The sequence below is a fragment of the Balaenoptera borealis genome (assembly GCF_965194805.1).
Source record: "Balaenoptera borealis genome assembly, chromosome: X".
Classification (NCBI taxonomy): domain Eukaryota; kingdom Metazoa; phylum Chordata; class Mammalia; order Artiodactyla; family Balaenopteridae; genus Balaenoptera; species Balaenoptera borealis.
Window position 1 is genome coordinate 69073230 of NC_138881.1, and position 12838 is coordinate 69086067.

General features: G+C 34.8%; 1 long non-coding RNA gene across 1 annotated transcript in view; it reads right to left on the bottom strand.

Annotated features, from left to right (window-relative positions):
• Positions 1–12838, bottom strand: part of LOC309620858 — a 491448-nt gene that overhangs the window by 396093 nt on the left and 82517 nt on the right. The gene's annotated exons all lie outside the window — the stretch shown is intronic.

The window sequence follows — 12838 nt, forward strand, 5'->3', positions numbered from 1 at the left end:
AACATTGTTAATCAGCTATAATCCAATATAAAATAATTTTTAAAACTCACATGAGAGTTTACCCATGGGGATGTAAAATTGTATGTACTTCAAAACATTAGTCACTCACTTGGAATTTAAAATTTATTTTTAATTTTTTACATGTTGTAGACAAAGATAAAAAATCAAAGTGAGATTTAGAGTGAAAAATAAAGAGAGTAGCTGTCAAATAATCTATAAAGTTGTATCTATCCAGCACAGGTAAATTGTTACATTACCTATGGACTGGGGAAGAGTTTACTTTTTAAAAATATTTCCTTTTTTATTAAAGTATAATTGATTTACAATATTATATTAGTTTCAGTTGTACAACATAGGAATTTATTATATTTACAGATTATACACTATTAAAAAGTATAACAATATAATGGTTACAATTTCCTGTGGTATACTATATATCCTTGTTCCTTATCTATTTTTTCATAGTAGTTGTTATCTCTTAAACTCATACCCCTAATTTGTCCCTCCCTGCTTCCATCTCCACTTTTGTATGCAATACTTTTTTCTGGTATCTCTTAAACTCATACCCCTAATTTGTCCCTCCCTGCTTCCATCTCCACTTTTGTATGCAATATTTTTTTCTATCTCTGTGTGTCAGTTAATATTTTGAAAATACACTCATTTGCATTATTTTTTAGATTCCACGTCTAAGTGATGGTATTTGTCTTTCTTTGTCTGACTTATTTTACCAAGCATAATATTCTGTAGATTCATCCACATTGCAGGAAATGGCAGAGTTTCATTCTTTTTTGTGACTGAGTTATATATATATATATATATAGCATCTTCCTTCTTTATACATCCATTTGTTGATGCATATTTGGTTTGCTTCCATATATTGGCTATTGTAACCAGTGTTGCTATGAACATTGGGGTGCATGTATCTTTTCCCATTAGTGTTTTCCTATTTTCCCAGATGTATACAACAGGAGTAGAACTGCTAGATCATATGGTAGTTTTATTTTAAGTTTTTTGAGGAAGTTTCACACAGTTTTCCACAGTGACTGCAACAAATTATATTTACATTCCCACCAACAATGTACTAGGGAAGTTTCTTCTCCCCATCTGCTCCAATATTGTCATTTGTAGACATTTTCATGATAGCCATTCTGACAGATGTGAGGTGATAACTTATTGTTGTTTTGATTTGCATTTCTATAATAACTAGTGATGTTGAGCATCTTTTCATTTGCCTTTCAGCCATCTGCATGTCTTTTTTGGGAAGACTGTCTATTCATAACTTCTGCATATTTTTAAATTGGGTTCTTTTTATTTTTATGTTGAGTTTGATGAGTAGTATATTTTGTGGATATTAACCCCTGTTGGTCCTATCACTTGCAAATATTTTCTCCCATTCTCTAGGCTCGTTTCATTCTGTCAGCAGTTTCCTTTGCTGTGCAAAAGCTTTTGAATTGACCTAGTTCCCATTTGTTTATTTTTGCTTTTATTTCTTTGCCTTAGTATACAGAGCCAAAAAAATTTTTGCTGTGATTTATGTCAAAGAGAGTTCCGCCTATGTTCTTTTCTAGGAGTTTCATGGTTTCAGGTTTTACATTTAGGTCTTTAATCCATTTTGAGTTTATTTTTGTATATGAGGTGAGGTAATATTCTAACTTCATTGCTTTACATGTAGTTGTCCAATTTGCCCACCACCACTTGTTAAAGAGACTGTCTTTTACCCATTTCATATTCTTGCCTCCTTTGTAGTAAATTAATTGACTATAAGTATGTGGGTTTTATTCTAAGTTCTCTATTGTGTTCCATTGATCTATGTGTCTGTTTGTTTGTTTTTTTGTGTGTGTGTGCAAGTGCCATGCTGCTTTGATTACCATAGCTTTATGGTATAGTCTGAAGTTTAACGAGGGTAATACCTCTAGCTGTGTTCTTTTTTTCTCAGAAATTCTTTGGCATTTTGGTGTCTTCTGTGGTTCCATATTAATTTTAGGATGATTTGTTGTAGTTCTGTGAAAAATGTCATGGGTATTTGATAGGGATTACATTATATCTTTATTTGCTTTGAGTAGTATGGACATTTTAACAGTATTAACTCTTCCAATCCAAGAACGCATTATACCTTTCCATTTCTTTGTATCATTTTCAATTTCTTTCTTCAATGATTTTTTTTTTTTTTTTTTAGTTTTCAGTGTATAGGCCTTTCATCTCCTTGGATAACTTTATCCCTAGGTATTTTATTCCTTTTGATCTGATTTTAAATGGCATTTAAAGAAAATTATTTCCTCTTACTGATAGTTCATTATTAGTGAATAAAAATGCATTTCTATATATTAATCTCATATCTTGCAACTTTGCTTAATTCATTTATTAGTTCTAATAATTTTGGGGTGGAGACTTTAGGTTTTTCTATATAAAATATCTTATCTGCAAATAGTGGTAATTTTACCTCTTCCCTTCCAGTTTGGATGCTTTTTATTTCTTTTGATTTTCTGCTGTGGCTAAGACCTCCAATTTTATGTGAAATAAAAGTGGCATGAGTGGGCATCCTTGTCTTATTCCTGAATTTAGAGGAAAGGCTTTAAGCTTTTCACCATTGAGTATGATGTTGGCTGTGTGTTTGTCATAAATTGCCTTTATTATATTTAGATATACTCCCTCTATAACCATTCATATGAGAGTTCTTATCATTAATTGATATTTAAATTTGCCAAATCCTTTCTTTGCATCTATTGAGAAAATCATGTGATTTTTATCCTTCCTTTTGTTAATTTGGTGTTTCACATTGATTGATTTTGTAATGTGGAACCATTCTTTTGACCCTGGAATAAATCCATCTTGACCATGTTGTATGATCCTTTTTATATATTCTTGGATTCAGTTTGCTAACATTATTTTTTAATTTCTGCATTTATATTCATCAATGATATTGGTCTGTAATTTTCCTTTCTTAAAGTGTTTTTATCTGATTTTTGATATCAGTGTAATGGTGGTCTCATAGAATGAATTTGGAATTGTTCAATTCTCAATTTTTTGGGAATAGTTTGAGATGGATTGGTATTAGTTCTTTATGTGTTTGGTAGAATTTCCCTGTGAAGCTGTTCAGTCCTGGACTTTGGTTTGCTTGTTTTGGTTGTTGTTGTTCCTGTTGTTACAAATTCAGTGTCACTACTAGTGTTTGGTCTGTTCAAATTGTCTATTTCTTCTTGATTCAGTCTTGGCAAGTTGTATATTTCTAGAAATGTGTCCATTTCTTTTAAGTTGTCCAATTTGTTGACATATTACTGTTTGTAGTAGTCTTACGAATTTTTGTGTATTTTTGGTATTGGTTTTTATTTCTCCTCTTTCATTTCTTATTTTGTTTATTTGGGTCTTCTCTCTTTCATTTTTGGTGAGCTTGGCTAAATGTTTATCAGTTTTGTTTATCTTTACAGAAAAACTCAGTTCTTGATTTCATTGATCTTTTCTATTTATTTCTAATCTCTATTTTATTGTTTCCTCTCTGATCCTTGTTATTTCCATCCTTATGCTGACTTTGGGCTTTGGTTTATCCTCCTTATCTAATTCTTTTAGGTGGTAGGTTAGGTTGTTTACTTGAGATTTTTCTTGTTTCTTGAGGAAGGCCTGTATCACTATAAACTTTCCTTGTAGAACTGCTTTTGCTGTGTCCTGTAGATTTTGGAGTGTTGTTTTTTTCATTTTCAATTGTCTCAAGGTATTTTTTACTTTCCTCTTTGATTTCCTCATTGACTCATTGGTTTTTTAGTAGCATATTGTTTAGTCTCCACATGTTTATTCTTTTCCAATTTTTCTTTCTGTGGTTGGTTTCTAGTTTCATATCATTGTGGACAGAAAAAAAATACTTAATATAATTTCTATCCTATTAAATTTGTTGAGGCTTCTTTTGTGGACTAGCATGTGATCTATCCTAGAAAATGTTCCATGTGTACTCAGCTGTGTGTTCAGCTGTTTGGATATAATGTGCAATAGATATATATTGTTTGACTGGTCTAGTGTGTCAATTATGACCACTGTTGCCTTATTGATTTTCTGTCTGGATGATCTGTCAGTTAGATTTTCTATTATTTATACCTTCAGACTTAATTCATGTGTCACTTCAGCAACAAACACTGATAATAATGACATTTACCATTTACTGAGTTCTTAGTTGTACAGGCACAGAATTAAGTGTTTTAGATATACTATCATAACATTTAATCCTCATAACAATCCTCTAAAACAGGTACTAGTATAAAACCTAGTTTGACGGATTAGGAATTTGTTTCTTCAAGAGGTTAAATAACGTGTCCAGAGGTCACATATGTAGTAAGTGGAAGAGTGGAAATGTGAACCAATGTGTATTTCACACCAAAGATGAAGTTGTAATCATTATATGTTATGTCCATTTTAACCACAAAGTATACTACCACTGAGAAAATTTTTTCTTTACAACCTTAATAGATTTCTAACCATGGTAAAATTTACATTAGTCAGACAAAATTCTGTTATAAGATCCCATCTTTCTTTTAGCTCTATTTTATTGGAAATATGAATAGGGAATTCAGATATATCAGTCTTTTCTCCTAATGATTTTTTGTTTATGTAAACTTCTATTAATTAAGCTTTATAGAAGCTGTAAAAACAACCCACCAAGAAAAAATGCCTTTAGTTGTTAAGATAAGTAAGTAGTATTTCAATAAGAATACAAACATGTATAATCATATGGATTTTAGATAAGACTATGCATACAATATCATGCTTGTAGATGGTGGAGGCAAGTGTTTGCATCTAGCGCTATACAATTATTGGGAAGCCCTTCAACATTAACTTTTACAGAATAGTTCTCCCATACACGTCAATGAACTACTCACCAATGAAATGTGATTTGAACAGCACTGTGATACAGGGACTCAAATATTTCACCATACTTTCCTCTCTCTGTGGTTGATTTTCCAACCAATAATATTAGCCTTCTGAGGTGGAGCATGTTAAATGCTCCACTGAAAACTACAGCAGGGAAAATATACAGAAATCTGACTTATAACCTCATGTCTGCCATGAACTCATTATTTGCTTTGGAAATGGCATTTAGTTTCTAAACCTCCATTTGTTCTAAATAGGTGGGGAATTTGGACTAGGAAACCCCCAATGTTGTTTTAAATTACAACAGTATTCTTATGAAAAGTGAAAATGCTATAATGAAAAGATCACCAGTTAAATTATCTTTATTTATATTAGCTTATATTAATTGCCCAGTCACATAACTATTATGTAAATATATTTAATATGCACATAATATTTGTATTATATAGCTTAAAAATATTTTCACATAAATGAGCTTTTAAATTCCTGACATCAGCTCTGGAGAAAGAGTATATGAATCTTTTTTTTTTACTAAATAACATTATCAACCCAATTTTACAGACAAGAAAATTAACTTGCTCAAGACTACTCTCCTAAAAAAAGAACATTTTTATGCTAGAGTCTAAATGCCATGCTCATTCCACAGTAATAGCTAACATTAAAAGGGTTATTAAATGCTAAACAACATTTTAAGTACTTTAAAAGAATGAGGTCATTTAATCTTCATAACAACCTCAAAGGTAAATATTGTTACTTGCATTCTACAGGTAAGAAACTAATAGATAAAGAAAATGTAATATATATATACACACATGCACACACAGTGGAATACTACTAAGCCTTAAAAAGAAGGAAACCCTGCCATTTGTGACAACTTGGATGAACATAAAGGGCATTATGCTAAGTGAAAAAGCTAGACAGAGAAAGACAAATGCTGTATGTTTTAACTTATATGTAGAATCTTAAAAATAATTTGAACTCATAGAAATAGAAAGTAGAGTGGTTGCCAGAGACTGGGGAGTGGGGAAAATGAAGAGATATTAGTCAAAGGGTACAAGCTTTCAGTAACAAGATAAAGGATTTCTGTGTATCTAATGTACAGCATGGTGATTCTAGTTAATAATACTGTATCATATACTTGATTTTACTAATTGTATGAATGTTAAGTGCTCTCAACACAAAACAAATTTATGTGAGGTGATGGATGTGTTAATTAACTGATTTTGGTAATCATTTTACAATATATACATATATCACTTGTAAACTTTAACTATATACAATTTCATTTGTCAGTTATAACTAAATAAAGCTGGAAAAAAGGGGGAAGGAAAAAAGTATATATTTTTATTAATTCAACAAATATGTTCAGGGTAACTACAATGTGTGAACTCTTGCTTTAGAAATAAAAGATACAGTTCTTTAAAAATAAACTTAGAGTCCTTCCTTTCATAAACCATTTATTTTTTTCAATAGTGCATATATTACACTAGCCAGTTGAATACACAAAAAATGGAGCTTTTGATCCTAATTTTTCTCATAATCACAAAGTCAAAGAGCCTCAAATCTCAAAGCCCAAGGGAAAAAAGATATGAAATCATAATACACATAAAATGTGTGCCAAACAAAACTTTGTTACTCATTCTTACAAACCTCTCTATAATTTTTAATTTATTCACTAATTCATTTAATTTATTCACAAATATTTAACAGTTGCCTACAAGGTGTCAATCATTGGGATAATTGCTGAGATATAATAGTGAACAAGGATGAGGTTGTCCCTGACATCACAGAGGTTACAGTATCATGGCAGAGACAGTTAATAAACATACAAAAATAAATTTTAAAATGTATTCAGTGGGATTAAGAAAACAAGCAAGGTGTAGTGGTGAAAATTAAAAGGAATGCTATTTTGACAAGTAATTAAGGTAGATATATCTAACAGGGTTTAGTCAATAAATTGATTTTTGACAAGACCAAGAACACAATTCAAATGAGGAATAAATGTTTTCCAAAAATGGCACTTGAACAACTGGATTTCCACATACAAAAAGATTAATTTTAACTCCTACCTTACACAACACACAAACATTAACACAAGATGGATCAAAGACCTAAGTGTAAGAGCTAAAACTATACAACTCTTAGAAGAATACATATAGGTGTAAATCTTCATGACATTGGATGAGGCAATTATTTTTTTTAAGATAAAAAATCAAAAGCAAGAGGAGGAGCCTAAAGATGGCAGAAGAGTAAGATGTGGAGATCACCTTCCTCCCCACAAATACATCAGAAATACATCTACATGTGAAACAACCCCTACAGAACACCTACTGAATGCAGGCAGAAGATCTCAGACCTCCCAAAAGGCAAGAAACTCCCCACATACCTGGGTAGGGCAAAAGAAAAAAGAAAAAACAGAGAGAAAAGAATAGGGATGGGACCTGCACCAGTGGGAGGGAGCTGTGAAGGAGGAAAGGTTTCCACACACTAGGACGCACCTTCACAGGCAGAGACTGAGGGTGGCGTGGAGGGAAAGCTTCAGAGCCATGGAGGAGAGCACAGCAACAGGGGTGCAGAGGGCAAAATGGAGAGATTCCCGCACAGAGGATCGGTGCCGACCAACACTCACCAGCTCAAGAGGCTTGTCTGCTCACCCACTGGGGTGGGTGGGGCCTGGGAGCTGAGGCTCGGGCTTTGGAGGTCCAATCCCAGGGAGAAGACTGGGGTTGGCTGCATGAACACAGCCTGAAGGGGGCTACTGCGTCACAGCTAGTGAGGAGGCAGTCCGGGAAAATGTCTGGAACTGCCGAAGAGGCAAGAGACTTTTTCTTCCCTCTTTTTTTCCACAATGCACGAGGAGAGGGGACTAAGAGAACTGCCTAAATGAGCTCCAGAGATGGGCGCAAGCCGTGGCTATCAGCGTGAACCCCAGAGATGGGCATGAGCTGTTAAGGCTGCTGCTGCAGCCACCAAGAAGCCTGTGTGCAAGCACAGGTCACTATCCACACCTCCCCTCCCTGGAGCCTGTGCAGCCTCTCACTGCCAGGGTCCCGTGATCCAGGGACAGTTTCCCCGGGAGAACACACAGCATGCCTCAGGCTGTTGCAGCGTCACACTGGCCTCTGCGGCCACAGGCTCGCCCCACATTCTATACACTTACCCGCCCCCAAACACCCCCCCACCCTGGCCTAAGTGAGCCAGAGCCCACTAATGAGCTGCTACTTTAACCTCCTCCTGTTTGAGGGAAGAACAGACGCCCTCAGGCGACCTACACACAAAGGCAGGGCCAAGACCAAGGCTGAACTCCAGGAGCTGTGCGAACAAAGAAGAGAAAGGGAAATCTCTCCCAGCAGCCTCAGGAGCAGGGGATTAAATCTCCACAATCAACTTGATTTACCCTTCATCTGTGGAATACCTGAATAGACAATGATTCATCCCAAATTGAGGAGGTGGGCTTAGGGAGAAACCATATATTTTTTTTCCCTTTTTCTCTTTTTGTGACTTTGTATGTGTAAGCTTCTGTGCGTGATTTTGTCTGTATAGCTTTCCTTTTACCATTTGTCTTGGGTTCAGTCTGTCCTTTTTTTTTTTTAGTATAATTTTTAGCACTTGTTATCAATGGTGGATTTCTTTTTGCTTTGAGTGCTATCTCTTTTCTATCTTTGTTTTTAAATTAATTTTTAATTTTTTAATAATTAATTTTTATTTTAATAACCTTATTTTATTTTATTTCATTTTATTTTATTTATATATTTATTTATTTTTCTCTCCCTTTTATTCTGAGCCATGTGGATGACAGGGTCTTGGTGCTCCGGCCGGGTATCAAAGCTTTGCCTCTGAGGTGGGAGAGCCAAGTTCAGGGCATTAGTCCACCAGAGACCTCCCAGCTCCATGTCATATCAACGAAAATCTCGAGAGATGTCCATCTCAACACCAAGACCCAGCTCCAATCAACGACCAGCAAGCTACAGTCCTAGACACCTGATACCAAACAACTAGCAAGACAGTAACACAACCCAATCCATTAGCAGAGAGGCTGCCTAAAATCATAATAAGGCCACAGACACCCCAAAACACACCAGGAGATGTGGACCTTCCCAACAGAAAGCCAAGATCCAGCCTCATCCATCAGAACACAGGCACTAGTCCCCTCCACCAGGAAGCCTACACAACCCACTGAACCAACCTTAGCCACTGGGGGCAGACACCAAAAACAGTGGGAACTATGAATCTGCAGCTTACGAAAAGGAGACCACAAACAAAGTAAGATAAGCAAAATGAGAAGACAGAGAAACACAACAGATGAAAGAGCAAGGTAAAAACCCACCAGACATAACAAATGAAGAGGAAATACACAGTCAACTGGAAAATGTATTCAGAATAATAATAGTAAACATGATCCAAAATCTTGGTAACAGAATGGAGAAAATACAAGAAACGTTTAACGAGGACCTAGAAGAACTAAAGAGCAAACAAACAATGATGAACAACAAAATAAATGCAACTAAAAATTCTCTAGGAGGAATCAACAGCACAATACGTGAGGCAGAAGAACGGATAAGTGACATGGAAGATAAAAAAGTGGATATAACTACTGGAGAGCAGAATAAAGAAAAAAGAATGAAAAGAACTGAGGACAGTCTCAGAGACATCTGTGACAACATTAAACGCACCAACATTCGAATTAAAGGGGTGCCCGAAGAAGAAGAGAAAAAGAAAGGGACTCAGGAAATATTCGAAGAGATTATAGTTGAAAACTTCCCTAATATGGGAAAGGAAATAGTTAATCAAGTCCTGGAAGCACAGAGAGTCCCATACACGATAAATCCAAGGAGAAGCACGCCAAGACACATATTAATCAAACTATCAAAAATTAAATACAAAGAAAAAATATTAAAAGCAGCAAGGGAAAAAACCTAATAGCATACAAGGGAATCCCCATAAGGTTAACAGCTGAACTTTCAGCAGAAACTCTGCAAGCCAGAAGGGAGTGGCAGGACATATTTAAAGTGATGAAAGGGAAAACCCTACAATTAAGATTACTCTACCCAGCAAGGATCTCATTCATATTTGAAGGAGAAATTAAAACCTTTACAGACAAGCAAAAGCTAAGAGAATTCAGCACCACAAAACCAGCTTTAAAACAAATGCTAAAGGAACTTCTCTAGGCAGGAAACACAGGAGAAGGAAAGACCTAAAATAACAAACCAAAAACAATTAAGAAAATGGTAACAGGAACATACATATCGATAATTACCTTAAATAAAAATGGATAAATGCTCCAAGCAAAAGACATAGACTGGCTGAATGGTCACATAAACAAGACCCATATATATGCTGTCTACAAGAGACCCACTTCAGACCTAAGGATACATACATACTGAAAGTGAGGGGATGGAAAAAGATATTCCATGCAAATGGAAATCAAAAGAAAGCTGGAGTAGCAATTATCATATTAGTCAAAATAGACTTTAAAACAAAGATTATTACAAGAGACAATGAAGGACACTACATAATGATCAAGGGATTAATCCAAGAAAAACATATAACAATTGTAAATATTTATGCACTGACCATAGGAGCACCTCAATACATAATGCAAATACTAACAGCCATAAAAGGGGAAATCAACATAACAAAATCAGAGTAGGTGACTTTAACACCCCACTTTCACCAAGGGACAGATCATCCAAAATGAAAATAAATAAGGAAACACAAGCTTTAAATGATACATTAAACAAGATGGACTTAATTGATATTCATGGGACATTCCACCCAAAAACAAAAGAATACACTTTCTTCTCAAGTGCTCATGGCACATTCTCCAGAATAGATCATATCTTGGGTCACAAATCAAGCCTTGGTAAACTTAAAAAAATTGAAATCGTATAAGTATCTTTTCTGACTACAATGCTATAAGATTAGATATAAATTGCAGGAAAATATCTGTAAAAAGTAAAACAAATGGAGGCTAAACAACACACTACTTAATAACCAAGAGATCACTGAAGAAATCAGAGAGGAAATCAAAAAATACCTAGAAACAAATGACAATGTAAACACGATGACACAAAACCTATGGGATGCAGCAAAAGCAGTTCTAGGAGGGAAGTTTATAGCAATGCAATCCTACCTTAAGAAACAAGAAAAATCTCAAATAAACAACCTAACCTTACACCTGAAGCAATTAGAGAAAGAAGAACCAAAATCCCCAAAGTTAGCAGAAGGAAAGAAATCATAAAGATCAGATCAGAAATAAATAAAAAAGATATGAAGGAAACAATAGCAATGATCAATAAAACTAAAAGCTGGATCTTTGAGAAGATAAACAAAATTGATAAACCATTAGCCAGATTCATCAAGCAAAAAAGGGAGAAGACTCAAATCAATAGAATTAGAAATGAAGAAGGAGAAGTAACAACTGGCACTGCAGAAATACAAAGGATCATGAGAGATTAATACAAGAAAATATATGCCAATAAAATGGGCAACCTGGAAGAAATGGACAAATCCTTAGAAAATCCCAACTTTCCGAGACTGAACCAAGAAGAAATAGAAAATATGAACAGACCAATCACAAACACTGAAATTGAAACTGTGATTAAAAATCTTCCAAGAAACAAAAGACCAGGACCAGATGGCTTCACAAGTGAATTCTATCAAACATTTAGAGAAGAGCTAACACCTATCCTCAAACTCTTCAAAAATATAGCAGGTGGTGGAACACTCCCCAATTCATTCTACAAGGCCACAATCACCCTGATACCAAAACCAGAGAAAGATGTCACAAAAAAAAGAAAACTACAGGCCAATATTACTGATGAACATAGATGCAAAATTCGCCATCAAAATACAAGCAAACAGAATCCAACAGCACAATTAAAAGGATCATACACCATGATCAACTGGAGTTTATCCCAGGAATGCAAGGATACTTCAATATACGCAAATCAATCAATGTGATACACCATATTAAAAAATAGAAGGAGAAAAACCATATGAACATCTCAATAGATGCAGAAAAAGCTTTCAACAAAATTCATCACCCGTTTATGATAAAAACCCTCCAGAAAGTAGGCATAGAGGGAAATTACGTCAACATAATAAAGGCCATATATGCGAAACCCACAGCCAACATCATCCTCAATGGTGAAAAACTGAAAACATTTCCACTAAGATCAGGAACAAGACAAGGTTGCCTGCTCTCACCACTATTATTCAACAATGTTTTGGAAGTTTTTGCCACAGCAATCAGAGAAGAAAAAGAAATAAAAGGAATCTAAAGTAGAAAAGAAGAAGTTAACCTGTCACTCTTTGCTGATGACATGATACTACACATAGACAATCCTAAAACTGCCACCAGAAAACTACTAGAGCTAATCAATGAATATGGTAAAGTAACAGGATACAAAATTAATGCACAGAAATCTCTTGCATTCCTATACACTAATGATGAAATATCTGAAAGTGAAATTAAGAAAACACTCCCATTTACCATTGCAACAAAAAGAATAAAATATCTAGGAATAAACCTACCTAGGGAGACAAAAGACCTGTATGCAGAAAACTATAAGACACTGATGAAAGAAATTAAAGATGATACCAACAGATGGAGAGATATACCATGTTCTTGGATTGGAAGAATCAACATTGTGAAAATGAGCATACTACCCAAAGCAATCTACAGATTCAATGCAATCCCTATCAAATTACCAATGGCATTTTTTACGGAGCTAGAACAAATCATCTTAAAATTTGTATGGAGACACAAAAGACCCCGAATAGCCAAAGCAGTCTTGAGGCAAAAAAATGGAGCTGGAGGAATCAGACTCCCTGACTTCAGACTCTACTACAAAGCTACAGTAATCAAGACAATATGGTACTGGCACAAAAACAGAAACATAGATCAATGGAACAAGATAGAAAGCCCAGAGATTAACCCACGCACCTATGGTCAACTAATCTATGACAAAGGAGGCAAAGA